General features: G+C 40.3%; 1 protein-coding gene across 10 annotated transcripts in view; it reads left to right on the top strand.

Annotated features, from left to right (window-relative positions):
- Window positions 1-21,768, top strand: part of LRATD2 (LRAT domain containing 2) — a 263,088-nt gene that overhangs the window by 6,979 nt on the left and 234,341 nt on the right. For 6 of the 10 annotated variants that reach the window (XR_005025881.2, XR_008996157.1, XR_005025883.2 and 3 more), the window contains exons 3-4: window positions 18,137-18,215; window positions 19,346-19,471. The gene's annotated coding sequence lies outside the window, so the exon portion shown is untranslated. Of the gene's footprint in view, window positions 1-18,136; window positions 18,461-19,345; window positions 19,472-21,768 lie in introns of those variants that run through there. The other 4 variants (XR_008996158.1, XR_008996159.1, XR_005025887.2 and 1 more) reach the window with 3 other exon arrangements.

Raw genomic sequence — 21,768 nt, forward strand, 5'->3', positions numbered from 1 at the left:
TAAATAGGAAGAATGTTGCATGCTGAAGGTTATAGGGAGATCAAAACAGCAGCGGAACCATTTATCCCTAGAGTGGGAATCCTTAATTTATCATCGTTCTCATTGTACAAGAAAGGGGGAAGGGAGCTTAAACAGAATGTGCATTTATTCTGGGGTGATTTTGGTGTAGGCTGCTGTTCTCATTTCTTCTAAGTGGACTGAGCTTGCTTAATGTAGGAAAATAACATGTTTGGAAGCATTTAAAAGGACGTCTGAAATGAACAAGACCAGAATATATGCAGAAAGTCTTTTATTTCCCTTTACTGAATTTACTGGAGAAACTGCTTATTGAACAAATACAGCAATTTCATCTGTAGAGCAAATGCAAGAAGTATTAGTGTCTTTATTTGCAATCACAAGATCCTAAGGATTTATAAAGGGCTAGAGGGTGTTGAGCACAAGCCTAGGTACCAGAACATAGAGATTACCTTGAGAGAGTCCTTGTCCCGGAGCTTGTGTCTAAAGGGAAACCAGTTTTACTCCTACATATAGGACAGGTGATAATGAAAGGTGACCCTGTAAAGTGCTGATGGTTGGTAGGTTGGTGGATATTCAAATAAAGCAGATGTGTGTAGGTTTGATTGGAATACCCACATTGGAAAAATCAGACCAAACCTGGAAGGTACAAATGATGGTGAAAAGGATGTTGACTAATATATACCAAGTACTTAACTAATACATACAAAGTACTTAACGGAGAGACTCCTTAAATTCCCAGTATCTAACATACAAAGATAAACCAGATTCATAGTTTCTGTTCTTACATAATTTACCTTCTAACAGGTAAGACAGATAACTACTGAAAAATTAACAAGAAGGAATTTAAATGCAGTTCTAATCGGTGCAATGAAGGAAATGTACAGGGTAAATAGGGGAGGATTTCTCCATGAAGGCTTCCCCAAGGACACATTTATGCTCAGTGGGAGGAGGTAGAATAGAAAGCCAGGTGCTTCAGAGTGGGCCCTGATTTCATTACATCAGGGAAGAAGGCTAGGGAGTGAATGAATGAACATGCAGGGCTCTCAAAATTTTTGCATCATGCTCCAGTAGTCACTCATTTCTCTTTAGGGGCTCCCTTCCACAATATGCTATTCCATTCATGTATCTCTGCTGCTTAACACAGCACCAGGCAAAGAGACCCTCCCTCCAAGTTTGCATGAGTTAATGAATTTGGGGCATGGGGTTTGCTAGACTAGAAAGCCCTCATATTATCTCAAGGTGATGTCTTGACTGTGGTTTGAAGAAGGTGAAGTAGCAGTGGTGTTTAGAATGAATTGAACAGGAAAAACAAATCAGTGGCTGCCCTCCCCTCTCCCAGAACTAGAGGTTGTCCTGCTCTTGATGACTTAAACAGCCAGCCGGGTTATGAGGTGGAGTGTGAACTTGGGCCTTTGCCCATTGCAAGTGAAAGGAGAATGTGGGCACAGGCCAGGCTGGATGGGAGCAGAGGCAGAACAGAGCAAGAGGTTGTACAGCCTGCGTGTACAGGAATCTCACCTGGTGAGAGATAACTCAAAAGATAGCTCTCTGTTACTTTCTTCGGGAAACTTGTGCAACAACATAGTTAACTCCCAAAGTGATTATCTTGATATTGATGCATTCTTTTTAACTTTATAACCGTAAGGATTCTCAGTTGTTAGGCTAAACTGGAAGCGGGTATCCTGATCTAGGCACGCAGAACCAAATACTGGTTAAGGCCTGACAGTCAAACTACCTGGGTTTCCCTACCCTGGGCTCTGTTTATTATTAAGCTGGTAACCTTCGGAAAAACTTACCTACTTGATTGGAGGCTTTGTTTCTTCTTTTGTACAATTGTGGCTTGTGACTTTGGCCAATTTACTTAACTGTCTGAATTTCAGTTGTATTAATTAATATGTAATGTACACAATAATGTAATTGGGCTAAAAGAACAATATCTACTTAAGATGGTGGTTGTGACCACAAAATGAAACAATGTACACAAAGCCCAGGTCAACAGCTATTTTGATTGACCAGAGAAAATCTGGGATATAGTATGGGTTGAAAAGCCTTATTCAGCCTAAAGTTACCATCTGGGGGAGGGAGGTCTTCCCTGTAGTCCTGGAGAATTTCATGGCTAGTTGCAGGAAATGGGTAAGATAAGAAAGAGGTAACTCTGGTTAATACTTGAGCTTTTTAGCCACTGCTATAGTGTTTGTCATGTTTCCTGAGCTTTGATCTTTAGTAGATGAACCATTTCACTTGTTTATACATTTTATTATGTTTATGCATTAATTCAACAGATATTTCTTGAGAACTTTCAAGGTACAATTTGTTGGAGAGCCATGGGGAATAAGGGAGGTTACAGTATAATATTAACACTGATGAGGCCACCTTGCCTGCATGGTCCTATTTTTATCATCACAACAACCTTTGTGGACAATTGCTAATAACTTCATTTTATAGTTAAGGAAATGGGTTTAGAGAATGAGGTGATTTTGTCCAATCTCATAGCTAATAAATAGCAGCTTCTGGCCTGAAATAGGAATGCTGGTCTCTCAAGCCCCAGCTAACCATTCTTCTAAAGAAAGTTCATCTGGCCACTCCCACCCCTTGGGCCACCCCTTCCTTTTGCTTTCCCAAGGAGAGCACACAGAACCGTGTTCTGCTGCAACACTGGGCAGGCAGCCTCTTCTGAATAGCAATCTGAAGAGTGTATTTTTACTGAGATGGCAACTTCAGGTAGTAACTCTAGGAAGCAAGAAGAGACAGGGAGAAGAGGAGAAGCAACTCCCAGCCACAGGGGATTGTACATCCTTATCAGGAGTAACAATAACAAGCCCTGGGTGAAAGGTGCCCATCCCACAGTTCCACCCCTGCACCCTGAGGCTGAGCTCTGTGACAGTCCCTCCTCAAACTGCCCTCTTCTGTTTGCCCTTCGTGACTCTGTTTCCCCCCTCAGGCTGGGCTCAGGTCACAGAGACCTGCCTTCAATCATGGCTCCAACCCCTCAAGTGCTCTGCAACCTTGGGTAAGTTAGTAACTTCTTTAAGCCACCTTGACTTATCTGAAAATTGAAACTATTATGAGTACCTACTCTGTAGGGCTGTTTATTGGCTTCCATGAGATGATGTAAATCAAGTGCCTCATAGGGCACCTAGGTGTGGTATAGAGGCCGTATTAGTTGCTCTGCCACAGATGGCTCCACTATAAACAGGATGTATGACCTTGAGCAAGTCCCTTTACCATGCTGAAACCCTGAGTCCGTGTTTGTGTGGGACACTCAACTCCACAATCCTTATGACGGGATTTCACGTGCAACTTCATCCTTTGGTATGGTTACAGAAGTTGCTACTGGCTGTATATAACTCATTATAATTAATTAATACTAATTCCCTGGCTATAGCCCTAAACCACATTTATGTAAAATATAAATAGTAAATGTAAAAGTTAATAGTAATAACATGACTGAATTTCAGGGAGTGCTTTCATTGTGAAAAGTAGGGACTATATACAAAACTTATTTATTTGGGAACTGGCAAATTTTGTTATGATCTTTAATATTAGAAATCCAATCTGGACCATGAATGAGGAAAAAGGGGATGATAGTAAATTCATCTGTGCCTCCTTTTTTTGGAAAAGTGTTTAAAATTTTGTTTTTAATGTTGCTTTCTGAACATTGATTTTTTTTTTCCATGCTAGTGTACATTTCTCTTTGCTGCTTTGCTCTACTCCTGGCCAAAACATCAGAACCTGTGGAACAGAATTCTCTTGTATCTCAATGGATATGCATGATTTATTCTACTGTATTCTGATGGGATCTATTTCTTTTTATACTTCAGTAAGAGCAAGGTTGTTCATAAACTTATAAAGCATCAAATGGTAGAGGTTATTTGTGCCATCTATTTAATACTTTAAACAATTTAATAGACTTCAGTGTTCAGAGTAGTTTTAGGTTCACAGCACAGCTGCGTGGAAAGCACAGCGAGTTCCCACACACACCCTTCCCAGCCCACAGCCCCCACCATCAACATGGGCATCATTGTGATGTGCTTGTTATAGTGGGTGAATCAAGCTTGACACACCATCGTGAACCATAGTGTGCATTCAGTTCACTCTTTGTTGTATGTTCTTTGGTTTTGACAAATTTATCCACCATTAGAGTATCATATGGAATAGTTTTACACACATGTTCTCCTTCCTTATTTCTTTTACCCCCAAGCTAAGAATCAAACTGTTTTCAGCTGCTCTTTATAAGCCTTAAGAGACACTTCTGTGCAGGGCCTTTCTGCACATCACCCTTGATGTTCCTGATTAGAACTGTGTTCATTCATTCTTTTAAGTATTTATTGATGCCTACCAGGTAAGGATTTTGCTTTTTAACAGGGCCAAAAGAAAAGGAAGGAAGGGAGAAAGGAAGGTAGGAAGGAAGGAAGGAAGGAAGGAAGGGAGGGAGGGAGGAAAACAAATGCGATGCCCTGTGATAGTGTGTAATGGAGGACAGGCAGGCACAGGGCATTATGGGGGCACTGATGAGGGACTGGGGTGCAGGCAGCCCAGCCCGTGGGGTGGGAGTAGGAAGGGGCCCAGGATCCTGGAGAGAGTTAAGCAGGTAGTGGGATGTCTTATCAGAGAAACATTCTGACATCCAGATTCCATCTCATCTACGCTTTAGTTCAGGATTAAAACACACATCTGTCTTTGAATGTGGCTTGGAAAGAGAAGGGCATGAGAACAAGTACGATAAATTGCTTAGTAGTTCCTTTTTTCTTTTTTGTGTGGTGATACAGATTTCAGCCAAATAGGGTACCTTTTCGAGAACTCTGAAAGGATATTACTTTTGCTGCAGGAACTCCTCCTCGGTACCATCATACAGCCGATTTTAGATAGAACCAAGCAGTTCCAGCGTGGCCAGGTTTGAAGCTGCTCTGTCCTTTGAGGGAGCTGAGGGGCATTGTAGAAAGTATTGGAGGCAGCCTGGGCTGTCGCCCCAGCACTTGCCCTTACTGTGCCACCTGGGCAAACGACCCTGCCTGGCTTGGGAGGCTGCAGTGTAAAATCACTTGCAAAGTGGGAATAATTTGTCACCTTCCATGGGAGGGTTATGGAGTTACTGATGATATACACAAATCATCCAGAAGTAGTCCTGGCACGCAGTTATTTGCTCAGGGATTGGTTGATGTCACTACCCATTTTCCCTTTTTTAGTTTTTCCCAGTTCATGACCTAATACCAAAATCTCACAGGTGAATTTCAGATTGGAGCAGGTCAAGGCAAACAGACTAAACTGGAGTCAAGATGGTCAAAGACGGTACAGCATTCGGTTTTGTAATGTTTAAAATATCTGGCCCAGGTGTTTGGAAGAAAATCATAAATATGTGTGTACACACACACACACATGCACACCAAGAAGCCAAGTACATTTCATTTAAATCTTGGGTTTCTACCCTACCTAATAACCTAAGAGGTAAAGCTCAGGTGCTGATATCATCACAAAGCTGTAATTGTTTTATTACCTCCCTGGTTAATGCCTCTTTCCACCTGCCCTTTAAGCCTATGAATATTTTTTATTAATATAATTTTATTACTTTTCTTTTTACATTTTAAAAATAACATGTGCTTAGTATAAAAGCAGTTCAAATACCAAAGTGTATAAAGTAAAAGTAAAGGACATCCTCCATTCATTCTCTCACCCTTTACACCTCTAACCAGGGGGAAAATATTAATTATCTAATACTAGGTTTGTTGTGTGTTCCTTCTAGACATTTTTCCTATGAACTTTCAAAGATGCTTATCTACATCTGACTTCCTGGTTTTTAAAAACTTTAGATCATGCTACCCATATTACTCTGCCATTTTTAAAAATGACCAAATCAAACCTTTTTTTTACATTAGTACATAAAGTATCTAGAGGATTATTTTTAAACTGCTGCTTAGTATTTCATAGTAAAAAGCTTCTGTGTCATATTTATGAATTCTCTCATTGATGCCCATTTAAACTATATGCATCCAATTTTTCCTAATGACAAATAATACTGTAAACATTTGCTACACCTGTTATTGGCATATGCGTGAATGTTTCTGAAGGATATAATCATTGAAGTAAAATTTCTGGATTAAAGGTCATGCAAAATTTTAATTTTAATAGGTGCAACCATATTGCCCTCTATAAAAGATCGTGCCACGTTACAGAAATACTAATAACATTCTCAAGTGTTTGAAAATACTTGCTTATACATAGGTTAAAATAGTATATTGTTGTTTGAATTTTTCTGAGAGTTTTATTTCTTACCACCTGTGCTGGTCTCATTGGTATCTCTAGGAATTTGAAGCAGTGGTTTTATTCTATTACAAACATTTTAATTCTCTCCAAAGCATTTGATTACTGGATTAGCCTGGAGAATTCTAGAGCCCAATCTATGAACTTCAGCGAACAGTAGGTGGAAGGTATCCAAAAGTATCCCTCTTTTAAAAGTGTAAATCAGAGTGTACACCATATTGGTGTATACACTTTAGTAGCTTCCAGTAGTGCTTAGAATGAAATCTAAGGTCTCTACCATGCCTTGTTGATTGACCTGTACAATCCTACCTACAATACTTATGTTGCCAGTATTACTTCTTAGCACTCCCCCTTATAGGATATATTCCAGCCTCACAATTTCAAGCCTCATAATATTTATTATCCTAAACACACCAAGGTATTTCTTTCTTGATTTAGAGCAGTATTTTTCAGACTTTCTGCCTATCAGCCTGCAATAAGAAATGCACTGTGTCTCATAACAAAATGCCCATATGTGTATGTGTGTGTATGTGCGTGCACACATATTCTGAAACTACAGTTTTACCAAACAATTCCTAACTGTTCTGTGATGCCAGGTAGTTAAGATGATGTGGTAGGCAGAATAATGGCCCCCCACAAGATGTCTGCACCCTAATCTCCAGGCCTGTGAATATGTTTTCTAACCAGTCAAAATCTCAAAATAAAACATTCAGTTGGAAGGGGAGCAAATACCCAGAACCTCATGTTTTCACCAGTTAAGAGCATCACTTTGGCCAAATCTTTAATTTTAAATGCCTGTCACATCCTTACCCTTTGCTTAGAAAATGCAAATGTTTACCAGGGTTTGGTGTGTCCACAGCCCTGGGTTAGGCACGTTAGGGAGACGTGAATTACGTTCAGAGGTATAAATAATGCTTCAGTACTGTGATTGATGGGACAATCAAATGAAAGCATCAGAAGAAACTTGAAAGTAATAAAGACAGAATAAGACATTCAACTTCCTGAGATGTAGTCAGGGGCACGAGGGCAGCGGGTCCCCTTGGTCATCGCCAGCAATGATAACTCCAATTTGTAACTTAGGCATTTCCAAAGCATATTTCACAGATGATCACATTTGATTTCTTACATTTGAGTAAGGTGTTGTTACTGTTCTCCTTGAATAGGTGTAGACATTATGCCTCAGAGCAAGGGAAATAAAATGTTTATTGAGCACATGCTACATGCAGGACCCCATGGTTGGAACATTACAAATGATACTTCATTTAATCGCTAGCATAAGCTGTGGGGTTGCCTCTGTGATTCTGATTTTACAGATGAATTTGTGACTTGTCCAAGATTGCTCAGCTGTGAAACAGACCGAACAAGATCCAGTCCACGGTTACCTGCCTCCTGGACCAGTGCCCTTCCTACTATGTTGCCCTCATTTCTGGCAGTTATACTTGTTCTCATTTGCCTGCATTCCCAAATCACATGATCACATCACATACCCTCAATGCTGACGGAGGTTGAGGAGGTGGGACATTAGACTTAGATCATCTTCAGCTGACCCTGTTACTCTGAAAAATGAGTTGATGAAAGGCAAAATCTGAACTATCCCACTGAGAGATGACAGAGAGCTAAGGAAGACGGGAGCCCCGTGTGCCAGTTTTTCACTTTAACTTTTTATTAGGGCATAATTTCAAAATTGCTTAAATAAGCACAGTGCAAAAGAACCTCTGTCTACCCTTTATGCAGATTCACCTTTTGTTAACATTTTATTCCATTTGTAAAGTCTAAGCAGGAAAAATGTTTTTAATGTCACTCTTGCCCAAGGACTCCACGTGTCTAGCTCCATTTTTATTCCTCATTTGAATTGTTCTACAGCCCAGCTCTTTTATTCCTCCTTTCCTACCCACATTCTCAACTTCAGTTTTGCATTATTGCCCAGGATTTCCTTCTCTCCCATTGTGGCTATGAGTCTGGCTCTGCCGCTGGCCCGCAGGAGTTCAGATCACTGCTCTATCACTTACTAGCATTATAACTTGTAAAGGGGAAGTTTCCTCCTCTGAATAAAAGGGCCTAGAGTTGCACCTTTCAGAGTGTTTGTGAAGATTACCTGGAATAATGTGAGAATAAAGTTGAGCCATGGTACCAAGCACAGAGTAAATTCCCCTAGAAATGCAAACTAACATTGCAGAGGACCTATATTCATCCTGTAGCCCATTCATACAGCTGTACCAGTTGTTCAAACATTGACGCTCTCCTGTATCATTGATAGATAGCTCCTTCCCTGAAACCCACCCCTCACCACCAGAGCATTGCTATCTTCCAGGCCACCTGGCTACTGCCCTAGGCCCCCATGGATATTCCCACAATCCAGCTAACAGTTGCATGCCTGCAGAGCTGGGGCCTCCAGGACCCTGCTTCCTCTCCAGGTGCAGGATTTTCATTGGTGGATGACTGCTGAACAATGTCAATGTCACTGCAGAACATTAACTTAGTGCCTATCAATACTATTGCCCTCATTCACAAATGATGAATGAAGCCGAGGGAGAGAATGAGTAACTTTTCCCAAGGTCATGCAGCTGATAATGACTTAAACCTCGGACTATTTAATTTCCAAAACCATGTCCAGTCTTGGCAGAGTAGAGGTCTAGTCTCCAAGCCTGGTTCAGCCCTGTGACCTTGGGCAGGGGACTTCATCTCTCAGAGGGGGAACAGAGTAAGAATGCTTCTTCTGGTTTCCCTATTTCTCCAGACATTGAAAAATACTGATACAGGGAAGCTTTCCTTGTCTTTTTTGTTCAGGGCAAATAATGAAGTTTAGTGGTCAGCTCCAGGCCAGAGATCAAACTCAACTCGTTAATTATTCACAGAGTTGATTAACTCTGCTCTTCTCTTGAAACTGCTGAACCAGATGAGACAAGCCAGAACTACAAAGCTGGTAATACTTTTTGAAAACAACTTGTTGAGGCAGAGCATATGAGTATTTTTAGAGAGGGAATGTGAGCTAATGAAAGCAAAGACACAATGAAAGGAGCATTGCCTTAGGGGCCAGAGACTTCACTTATGAGCTGTGTGTTATTGGGCAAGTCCCAGAATGAGTAACCTGAGTTTCATCATTTGGAAAATGAGAATAAATACCTTGAAGAGCTATTTAGAGTCAGATACAATGGGGGCACAGCCCCAACAACTTCAGTGCCGGGCACCAAGAATGAAAGTCAAAATATTTACTAACCTGGACTATGGGACCCTGAAGAAACCAGAGTTGCTGTGAATCAGCATCTCCGAGGCTTCTGCAGGCCCCCAGCAGGCCAGGAGCCAATCCTTACCTTGCAAGGTCAAGGCTGGGGGTGGGGTGGGGGGCAGGGACGTGGCCATTTACCAGCCACAAGGGAAATTGTGATGCTGCTGGACTCATATGCTAGCAGAAGGCAGCCCTGGCTAACAGTAGTAGAAAGGGCTTAGCCACCATCAGGTCTGCGCCTTATTATGTGGGAAAGAGGGGAGCACAAACTGTGGAAAGCAGGATGGAGAGTCCTCAAAAAACCAAGGAATACCATTTGACCCAATAATTATACTTATAGGAATTTATCTGAAGAAACAAATTTTTTATTCAAAAAGATAGGTGCACCTCTATGTTTATCATCACATTATTTATGATAGCCAAGATGTGGAAGCAAATAGTGTTCATCAGTAAATAGATGAGTGTATAAAGAAGAGGTAGTACACATACACAATGGAATGTTATTCAGCCACAAAAAAGAATGAAATCCTGACATTTGAGACATCATGGATGGACCTAGAGGCTATTCATAAGTGAAATAAGCCAGGTGGAGAAAGGCAAATACCACATGATTCCACTTATTTGTGGAATCTAAGAAAACAAAACAAAACAAAACAAAATGAACAAAAGAGTAGTAGACTCATAGACACAGGTGGATACCATGGGGGAGGGGTTAGGGTAAGGGTGGAAGGTGAGGGGTGTAAAAGGGCACAAAATTTCTGAATCATAATGTAAGTGAGTCACGGGGATGGTAGTACAGCAGGGAGAATATAGCCAATGATTCTGTAACATCTTCCTATGTTGACACATAGTAAAAACACTAGTTGGGGTGAGGATTTAATAATATGGGTAACTGGTGAACCACCACTGTGTTGTGTACTTGAAACCACTATAAGAATGTATATCAATGGTACTTAAAACAATGAAAAAATAGAGGGAAGGACAAGAGACAGCTAGTAATTTGGGGGTTGGTTTGTTTCCAATGGTACAGAAGGGATAAAAGGGAAGTTGAAACCCTTCTCTCCTACATCCCATCCTCACTCTCCAGAAATAAGTTAGTTGTCAGTTATTACATCTTTCCCCGGAAATTAGCCAATCAGGTTTCCTTCCTTCTGTATAAATGGAATCATAATTTAATAATGACTATTATTATTAATCATGTACTTGCTCTGTGTCTAGGAATATTTATGAACTGTAGCTGATATTTTGTAGGCTACAGCCTGTATGGGCTATATGTTATTTAGCCCTCATGACAACTCTGTGAAATTGGTACTGCTTTTATTTTCATTTTTAAGCTTGGAAAACAGGCCCAGAGAGGTGGAATTATTTGCCTAAAGTCACAATAGTTAGAGACAAGAAAATAATCTAGGAGGTCAACATGCATCTATCTTATTCTTTTTTTGTGTTGGCATAGCATCTCTTAATATAAATGAATAATAGTTTATTAAACTAGTTGGATTTTAAAGTTGTTCAAATACTGTTCTAACAATCAGAGTTGCCCTGAACCATGTTTATGTATTTATTTTTTCAAGTTCTAAGATTCATTTGATGTCTACTCTGTACCAGGCACTCTAAGATACTCTTTACATGTATTTTGTCATTTAATGCTCAAAACCACTCCATGAGATTAGGAATCATCCATTTTTCAGATAAGGATATTAAGACTCCAGACAGTTAAGTAACTTGCCCAATGTCCCAGTTAGTGAATGGCAGAAGGTGGAATCGAACACAGGGTGTCTGATTCCAGAATGTTTAACACTAATGCTCTGGAACATGCATGACCGTATGTGAAAAATGCCCATGAGGAATTCACATGTCTACAAGAATCTTCTCCTTTTAATAACATTACCCTTTCATATTTTTTCTTGTGTATTAATTTTTCTGAGACTCTGTTTTCATACCTGTAAAACAGTTAATAATACCTACTGCTAAGGACTGAATTGTGTCCCCCTATTCCAAATTCACAGGTAGAGGCCCTAACCCCCAATGTGATGGTATTTGGAGGTGGGGCCTTTGAGAGTTGATTAGTTTTAGATGAACTCATGAGGATGGGATTAGTGCCCTTATAAGAAGAGACACCAGAGAGCCTCCTTCCTCTCTGTCCACCATCTGAGCACACAGGAGAAGGTAGCCATCTTCAAACCAGGAAGAGGGTCCTCACCAGAACCCGACTGTACCATACTGGAACCCTTACCTTGGACTTCTACCTTCCAGAACTGTGAGAAATAATTTCTGTTAAGCCACCCAATCTGTGGTATTTTGATATGACAGCCCAAGCAGACTAATATACGTACCTTATGAAATTATTTTAGAGATTAACAGAAACAAGGTAAAAAAAAATCTAGAATAATTTCTAACATGAATTAACGGAGTTATTACATGTCAGGTACTGTTCTAAGAGCTCCATATGTATATTAGTTTCCTAGGGCCGCCATAACAAAATACCACAAACTGGTGACTTAAAACAATAGAGATTTATTCTTTCACAGTTTTGGCAGTTAGAAGTCCAAAATCAAGGTACAGGGCCAAACCCTCTGAACAGCCGCTGTGGGGGTAATCCTTCCTGCCTCTTTCAGCTTCTGTGGCCCCAGGCATTCCTCAGCTGATCCCAACATCACTCCAGTCTCTGCCTCTATTGTCACATGGCCTTCTCCCTGTGTGTCTGTGTGTTCACATGGCCATTTCTTACACCAGCCATATTGGAGGAAGCACCTATCTTACTCCAGTATGACCTCATCTTAACTAATTGCTTCTACAATAACCCTATTTCCAAATGAAGTCTCATTCTGAGATATTGAGGGTTAGGGCTTCAGCATCTTTCCTGAAAGGACAATTCAACCCATCATAATATATACCACCTCATTCAATCTCCACAGCAACCCATTGGAGCAGATCTCATTATTATTTCCATTTTAGAGCTGAGGACTGAGGCTCAGAGAGTTTGCATAACTTGTCCAAGGTTACATGGTGACTAAGCAAATGTATGTTCTACTAGTTCTTGGCTAGCAGGGTTTGGCAGGATCATGACACTCAGAGAAAAAAAAAAGAGCTTGTTATTCTTTTTTGTTAATTTTGAAATGCTTCACAAGTGACATATACCCTAGATCAGGAGTAAGCAAACTTTTTTGGAAAAGGGTCAGATAATAAATATTTTAGGCTTTGCAGGTAATATGGACAGTCTCTGTTGTGACTAGTGAATTCTGTAATTGTAGTATGAAGGTAGGTAAAGGTAATATGTAAGCAAAGGAGCATGACTGTGCTCCAATAAAGTATTATTTGCAAAAATAGACACTGTTTATCTATTCATCAGTTGATGGACACTAGTTGCTTCCACCTTTTAGACATTATGAATAATGCTGTTATTTGATATTGTCCATTGAAGCACACAATTTAAAAATTTTGATGAAGTCCAATTTATCTGTCTTGTTTTTTCTTTTATCTCATGCTTTTGCTGTCATATTTAAGAGTTGCTTAATCTGAGGCCATGAAGACTTACCCCAAGTGTTTTCTCTTAAGAGTTGTATAGTTTTAGTTCTTCTTATATTTAGGTTTCTTAAACATTTTGAATTAACTTTTGTATGTGGGGTTAGGCAGGGGACCAACATAATTCTTTTGCATGCTTATATCCAGTTGTCCCAGTACCATTTGTTGAAAACACTATTCTTTCCCCTATTGAATGGTTTTGGCACTGTTTTCAAAAATCAACTGACCATGCATGTAAGAGTTTATCTCTGGACTCTCAATTCTTTTACACTGATTTATATGCCTATCCTTATGCCTATTTATATGCCTATCCTTATATGCCGATCTTGATTATTATTGCTGTCTGTGCTGTAAGTTTTGAAATCCGGAAGTGTGAGTCTTTTGACTGTGTTCTTTCTTTCCAAGATAGTTTTGGCCAGTCTGGAATCCTGGCCCATATTTCCATAAATTTTATAATCAGCTTGTCAATCTACAAAAAAGAGCCAGCTAGGGTTTTGACAGGGATGGCACTGAGTCTGCAGATCAAACTGGGGTGTATTACCACCTTAACAATACTGGATCCCAATCCATGAATTTGTTTCTCCTTTTTTTTTTTTTTGGTCAACTCCTTACTATTGTCTTACAACAAGATAAACTTTTCTTCAAAGAAAGATAGTTTTGCTTCTTCACTTTCAATCTGTACGCCTTTTATTTTCTTTCCTTGTTTAAATGTGCTGACAAGAATCTCCAGCACAATATTGGATGGAAATGACAAGAGTGGATATCTTGTTTTGTTCCTGATCCCAGGGGAAAATTTTCCAGTCTTTCACCATTATGCAAGGTGTTTGCTGTGGGTTTTCATAGATGCCCTTTATTAGTTGAGGAAATTCCTTTATATTCTTAGTTTATTGAGTGTTTTTATCATGAGTATTAGACTTTGTCAACTATTTTTCTGCTATTGAGATAGTTATGTTTGAACTTTATTCTATTCTTTTTATTCTATTAATAACTTTATTAATTGATTTTATTTGAACTTTATTCTACTAATTCTATACTATCAATATGAACTTTATTCTATTAATATGGTTTATTATATTAGTTACTTTTTGTATGTTGAACCAATCTTGCATTCTGGGATAAATCTCACTCAGTCATGGTGTCTGATTCTTTTTATATGTTAATGGATTCAGTTTGCTAATATTTTTATATTTTTTTTGTCTATATTTATATGATCTGTAGTTTTCTTTTATTATGATGTCTTATCTGGTTTTGGTATTGGGATAATGTAAGCCTCATACAATGGTGTCCCACAGGTCTCTGTGGCTCTAGTTTCTTTGGTTATTTTTAATTTTGTTCTTTATATAGATGACTCTCAACCAACCTGTCTTCAGATTTACTAATTCTTTCTTCTGTCTAATCAAATCTTCAGTTACATTTTTTATTTCAATTATTGTACTTTTCAACCTCAGAATTTGTATTGTTTTTTAAAAATAATTTCTGTCATTTGATTGATGGTTTGTATTTGGTGACACATTTTTCTTACCTTCCTTTAATTCTTAGACATGGTTTCCTTTATTTCTTGGAATATATTTATAATACCTATTTTAAGCCTTTGCGAGGTAAGTCCAAAGTCTGGCCTTTCTTAGGGACAGTTTTTGTAAACTACTTTTTCCCTTTGTATGGGCCATACTTTCCTACTTCTTCACATGTCTTGTTTTTTTTCTGCAATTGTTATTGAAAACTAGACATTTTAAATGATACACTGTCAACTCTGGAAATCAGATTCTCTCTCTTCTCCAGGCTTTTTTGTTGTTGCTGTTTGTTTGAAGACTTTCTTGGACTAATTCTGTGAAATCTGTATTCTTTGATATGTGTGGTCACTGTAGTCTATTCAGTTAGTTAGGTTGATGGTTAGCTAATGACTGGACAAAGATTTCCTTCACATTCCTCAAAATAATAAACTTTCAGGCTTTTTAAGGACTCTGTATGTGTGTGTATGTGTGTGTATGTAGTTATGTTTTCAGTGCTCTGGCAGGCACTTTACAACTCCATCTTATCCTTAACTTCCTGCTTATGCAGGGACACAAGATAACCAGACACAAAAGAAGAGGATGTTTTCAGGGCTCTCCTGGGCATATACCCAGTCCTAAAATGCACATAGGCTACTAGATTCCCACAAATTGTTGGAGCTTTTCAGAGAAGCCTATGAACATCTCATTATCCAGTTTTTCTTTTTAAGATATTTCATTAGCTGCTTGTTAGCTCCAACTGTTAACACATCTTCAGGCAGCTGTGACATTAAACAATTGCCACTGATTGTATTTGTCAAATCTCTGTGGGTAGGGCTCTGATTAGGTCAAATAAAGAAATTCGTTGAAAGTGGAGCTTTTTAGTGAACTGCCAGTCAGGTCAAATGGTGACAGTTTTCTGGGAATGGGACTTCTGAGGTACTCCAAACTCATTTGCTTCCTTTGGAAGCTGCTAAGCCGCTGCTTTTCACAGATACTGTGAAGGCTATAGGCTTTCAGGGCTCTTGGAGAGCTGGGGTACGGGTGATGGGCATAAGTCAAATTAAAATGCCACAAGATTCACTGTGCTTATTGAGATTCAGCCATTTTCCTTAAATAAATGCTGCTTGGATTGTTGCAAGCCTCTGGTGATTTTTCAGAGTTCTGTAAAAGTTAATTTTGACAGTTTTCCCTAGTGCTCTTTTTACTTTTATGGAGATGGATTTTAGAGGACTGCAATCAACCATTTCAGAATAGCCAATTGTATATTCATTTTCTATAGCTGTGTAACAAATTATAGTAAGCTAAGTGGCTAAAACAATACGCATTTACTAAGTCATAGTTTTTGTTGGTCAGGTCCTGCACAGAGTAACTGGGTTTTCTGCTCAGGGTCTTACAAGGCTGAAATCAGCATGTTGGTTGGACTGAGTTCTCTTCTGAAGCCCAGGGTCTTCTTTCACATTTGTTCACGTTGTTAGCAGAATTTACGTTGTAGTTGTAGGACCGAGGTCCCTATTTTTTTTGCTGGCTGATGGCTGGCAGTCCATCTCGGATGCACTTGGGTTCTAACCATTACAGGGAAGATCACTGCTTCAAAGCCAGCAGGAAAAATCTCTCTCCAGATTGTGAAGGTGGAGGCTTACGTTACATCACCTAATCATGGGAGTAACTATCCTATCTGCAGGACCTGCTCACCCTCAAGGAGTGATGATTATGTACAGTATATATGTTTATAAGGGGGTGGGATTCTTGGGGCTGTCTTAGAATTCTTCCTACCATGAGTTTAATGGTGTTTTTTCAAGCACTTGGCTGCAAGAGACATTTCCAGCTGTATTCAATTTGTGTACTGTTTTATATATTAGTACTTTCATATAAATTAACCTAATGGAATCTTCACAACAGCTGTTGGAGATAGGCAGGGCAGGTGTCCCTAAACCCATTTTAGAGATGTGAACCAAAAGGCTCAGAAGATTATATGACTTGCTCATGAGTACACGGCAAATGAATTTCTATAAGTATTATATGTGTCTTCTGCCCTACCACACACCTGCCTGCCATGTTAAAGGTCAGTCATTTCTGAGTTTTGCATGTGACATAGCATTGAGGATATTACTACTAGAGTTCTCTTTAAGAAATTTTATCTCTGGAACAGTCTTCCGTGGGCATCCTACATCTCTCATGTGTGTACTTGGGGGGAATACCTGACCATGGAAAATAGTATTAACCAGGAGTTTTGATAAAATGGAGTTTTCAGAGGTGAATTGCAGTTTAAATAGATGAAAAATCCCATTTACTTCCAGCAATGTATTCTGAATGTTTCCTCTGGCCCAACTTAAAGGGAGCAGACAGTCATCTCCCACAGAAAGTAAATGGAATTTTTATTTTTGTCTTTGAACTGCCTTGCAATCAGCAGTCTCAGAGCTGGCAAGGGGCCCTTGGTGAAGATATCATCAGAAAGAATAGCAGAAGTTTCTGAAGGTAGTCGGACATCAACCAAACCCACTCTCACTTTCACTTGATGGTTTTGCAAGTGCTGAAGGAATTAACCATTTAAGACCAGCCTTCTTACCTCCTTATACTTAATCTCCTGGTTCGATGTGTCTGACCCTCTAAAAGGTGGTGGGTTTTCTTTAGTCCCATTTTAAGCCTTTGAATTATTCTCTGTCTTTGTATGGTTGTGTGAATGGCTACTTGTGGTCCTCATCAATCAATCCTTCAGTGTCTAAGCTGGGGTACTGGCATCCCCTCCCAGATCCCCTTCACTTGGCCCCATACGGACTTCCCAACTGCTGTGAGAAGGTGATTCTCACCTTCTACAAAGGCCATCCCCCTTGCCTCACAGTGGCAATAATTTGCCAGGTGTATTTCATGCTCTAGAGCTCCCTGTGTGATGGGGCTGCATCTGGGTCCTGCTGAGACCATCTCTTTTCTTAGCCCCTCCTCTGCCCATTCTGCCTCTTGCATTTCCTCTTTCCTGAGAGCCCTCCCCAGTCAGTGAATCTGCATTCTCGCAAATCACAGTCTCAGGTGCTAGTTCAATGGGATGGACCTAAGACAGATAGTAAAGTTTTCTGTACCCTTCCTCTAAGTGAAAAAAAAAATTACATCCAGGAATTAAGGGTCTTGTTATAAAGAAACATCCATCTGAATAAGGTGGTCCCACTTTTCCCACCAATGTGGAGGTCATTTACCTCTCAACCTCGGTGATCTGCAGTATAGCCACAGGTATAAGAAGGACTATGGATAACCAATCTAGATACTGTAAAATGAATGACAGTCTGTACATTCAGTATTTAAAACAAAGTACAGGTTTTGGCACCTGACAGATACACGTGTGTACCTGGGTATGAGACCAATACATAAGGGGTGCTCTGACATGATCTTCACAGAGAGGCTGGGAAGACAAATGATGCCATACATTAAATGGGTTAGAACATATCAGGGCTTCAAAACCCTGAGATTTTTATTATTAAAGTCTTCATGTGACAGGGAGCATGGTATTTTAGTCTGGTTATGGACCAATTTCTGTTTCAAAGCTGAGGCTGAGAGCAGATCCTTTTCTTATACAAAGAACAAAAACTCACCAACTCCAAGTGAAACAAAAATGAATTTTGATGTCCCTCAGCACACTGAGTCCCATCTGACGAGGAATGAGATGGATTGCTAAACCAGAAGAGAATGTGGCTTACGGTTCTCCAGGCGAGGTGAGGTGGGCATGGACAGTAAAGGTGGGGTAAACATTGTCCTGGTCTTTTGGAAGTCTGCCGAGCCCAGGGAGCTGGGTCAGCCTCATCTGAACAGAAGTGGGGTGGCCCGTGTGGATGTGGCATATGTCAGCATTAGTTAAATCTGGGAAGTGGGTGCTGTACGGATGTTTGTATTACTCTGTAATCTTATGTAAATTTGAAATATTTAAAAATAAAAAGTGAAATAAAAGTAAAGGCAAAAGACTAAATGAGACTGACTAAACCCACTTTGTGAAATGAATTAAGATGGTATACTTTATAATTATCCTTAACTCAAATTAATGTATGTCTACCATGTGTATGTGTGAGTGAATTTTTTATAAATACATGCAAGTATCTATATATTTTTTCATGTAACACATATAATTATACATATGTGTGTGTATACACACATACACATAATCTTATATAATCTTAACTGAATTTTCTTACCAGCTTACAATTACAAGGCATCTGCCCCAGGTTAGTAAATGCTTGGATTCTGTGTCTCCTCTGTAGATGCCTGTTTCTGCCAGATTTCAGTTAGCCTTGTGACCTCAATTCTTTGATGGGTTCAAGAAAAATTGTTAATTTGTAGTTTGTCCAGGTTTTTCTTGTTGTAAAGGAGGGAGCAATGTTATTTCCAGCTCTCTTCATCTCTGAGCTGAAATTGGAAGTCTTTCCATTAAAATCATGAATCTAACAAGAAGCCCTGGTTTAGAAAGCATTCCTCCTTTGTTTAAAATTATCATTATTGTTTAATTTCCTTCCCTGTGCATAGTGCAGGTGAACATCTGTTCTGCTCTTCATCAGTAATTGCTAGCCCCCGGAGCTCCAGAGCCAGGGTGGTCCCTGATCTGCTCTCAGAAGTCCGGGGTGGGGGAATCTAGGGGCACTGGCCAGGGAGGGAGCTGTGGTAGGGTGGTTTCAGGAGGTAAGAGAATTGATGTGCATGGTTCCTAGTTCCAGTTACCAGGTCTTTCCGTAGGGTTTATTCATCTCCAGGGTTAAAATCTCTTTGGAACACAGCTCCTTATTCCTCCAGGATCTGTCCTCACCAGGATAATTTATTTTAAGTAGTATTTCATTCTCAATCATCCTACCAACAGAGACTCAAACCAGAAGACAAAGAACTTTGGAATTGGACTGTGGCTTTTTCTCAGGGGAAGCAGCATCAAGGCCAAGTGGAGAAGGTGCTTCTCAGTCAGGATCCTGGGAGAAGACCTCACCTTCAGGTTAGTCACGTACAAGGGGCGTTAATCAAGACAGTATGATGTCATGAACAGGTAAAGGAAAGCCCGAGGGAAGAATCAGTACCAGGCTGATGAAAACAAAGTTCCTTTATCACCCCTAGGTTGGAGGGAAAGAGGGGAGAGCCGTATGTGGATCAGAAAGAGAGGGACTGCCCTGCGTGGAAAGAGCTGCCTGACGTGAGCAAGACCCAAGGAGCAGGGGGGTGGCCAGCTCCAGGTGTGACTGGGAGAATAAAGGCCCACCTCACTCTCTTCCCTCTTCTGCTGGCATTTATAATTGGCCAAAGCCAACTAGAAGCTAGATGGCAGGGGAACCCACTGACGGATTCATTTAAGTGACCTTCTGAGGCAAAGAGGAGGGTGGAGAGTGGATCTGGGTGGGTCAGCTGAACACCCCCAGTGTAAAGGCCATAGGCCCAGTCTCATTAGATATTCATACAGCTATCTAATATGTATAGATTTGAGTTCCAAAATACTGTATAATGGTAATTATCTTTCTCTGATAATTCAGTCACTACTTTGAGTCACCATCTAAGAAGTGTACTATCATTACCTCCCACAAAACCTAGGCAGAGAGGGATTCATTATTTGCCGCAAGTCAAAAGCTAGAAAGACTGGTGACAAAAAGTTGTCTAAGACTCCAAAATGCTTGTTGAGAACCACTACACTCTACAAATTTATTCTATCCTCACCTTGGGCAACCCCTCAGAACTGGACTCTTCTTCCTTAACATTCTAAGGAGCCTTTTTGACCTAGTTCCTTGCTTTTTCTTCCTTTCCAAAAGTGCACTGAGTCGCTGGTCACAACATTCAGAAATTGGGTCCAGGCATCAACAGGCAAGACCAGCCCAGGTTTAAGGGCAGGACCTGGAATCCTGGCAGCTGAGCAGGGCTTATGTGGACAGAGTGAGCCAGGGAACCGTGAACAGGGAACCAGCAGAAAGGAGCTCAGAGATCACATCAGACACTTCACCTGTAGCCTGGAGGTCAGTCCAAGGGGAAAAGAGAAGGGTTACAAAGGTTTTGTGTGAGGTTGGCACAGCTGTGTAGGAAATGGAGCAAGATGGGAGTGACATTGCTTTAGCTCAACAAAAGCAGCCAATATTTGTACAGTGCTTTCATGGTTAAAGCAAATTCCCAAACATTTCATCAGACAATAGTTAACTTCACTAGACTGTGGGTTTCCTGAGGGCAATGCCTTTTCATTTTGGTGTCCTCATCACCTAGTATGGTGTCTGGCACGTAGTAGCCATTATTTGCAATAACTTGTTAAATCAATAATTGGAAATAGAGTAGATAATGGAGCCATGAAGGGTTTGGGAGCCCGGAACATCAGGGTCCTAATTCTGGTTTTGTTAATCATTCAGTGAGTGTCCTTGGGGAGAGCCTCTAGCCTTTGTAAGCCTTGGTGTGTTTGCATATGAAATGAAAATGAAAAACTCCTACATTTGCAGGGTTGTTGGGAAGTTATACACATGTACACACACTATATACACACATACATAGACTAACATACTGTGTGTGTGTATATACACACACGCACACACTACAAATACATGTATATACACACACATAAGACAACACCTTTGCATCAGGAAAGGTAACCATAATGATATGATGGCAGTGGCCATGATAATAAAGGAGCAATTTTCTCTGGGGGGCAGAGAGGGTAGTTTCTGTATTTTTTTTTTTTTTGCTACCTCCATTATTTGAACAACTTCATTTCCAGACAGTTCTGTCTAAACAGATCTTAAGCTTCACACCTGGTGAACAGATCTTAAGCTTTACACCTGAGAACAGAGCAGAAGAGAAGGCTGTGCAGGTAGGAACATGACCTCTGTTATTAAATCAACACGACAGTGCAAGCTCTCTCACCCCAACTTTTAATGGTTATAAGGGAGATTTCAAAGCCACCCCACCACGTCCTCTCAGAGGGAAAAGCTCTCACTGCAGGGGTTTGCTGAGCCTTCCTAAGCCGGAGGAACACTGGGCCATGAGCTGGGTGCTTAAATAGTTCATCTCCAGGTCAGTTGTGATCTGTTTCCTATCATTTGTTTTATTTTTCCTTTTTCCAGTCAACTTTTCTCAGTCTGTAAAAGTAAGCATCTTTTTGCCTTCATTCATCTCATTGTCAGAGAGCCCTGTCTTTACTTTCTTGCCCACCATGACTCCCACCCCTCCTTCCACCAAAATCTGTTCAGTGGCAAAGTCGCTTAAGGTGACATTTACTCGAAGGGACAGGATGGCGCCCGATTCCTCTCGCTCTCAGGCCTGGCTCCC

The sequence above is a fragment of the Manis pentadactyla genome, chromosome 3 (assembly GCF_030020395.1).
Source record: "Manis pentadactyla isolate mManPen7 chromosome 3, mManPen7.hap1, whole genome shotgun sequence".
In the NCBI taxonomy this organism is placed as follows: domain Eukaryota; kingdom Metazoa; phylum Chordata; class Mammalia; order Pholidota; family Manidae; genus Manis; species Manis pentadactyla.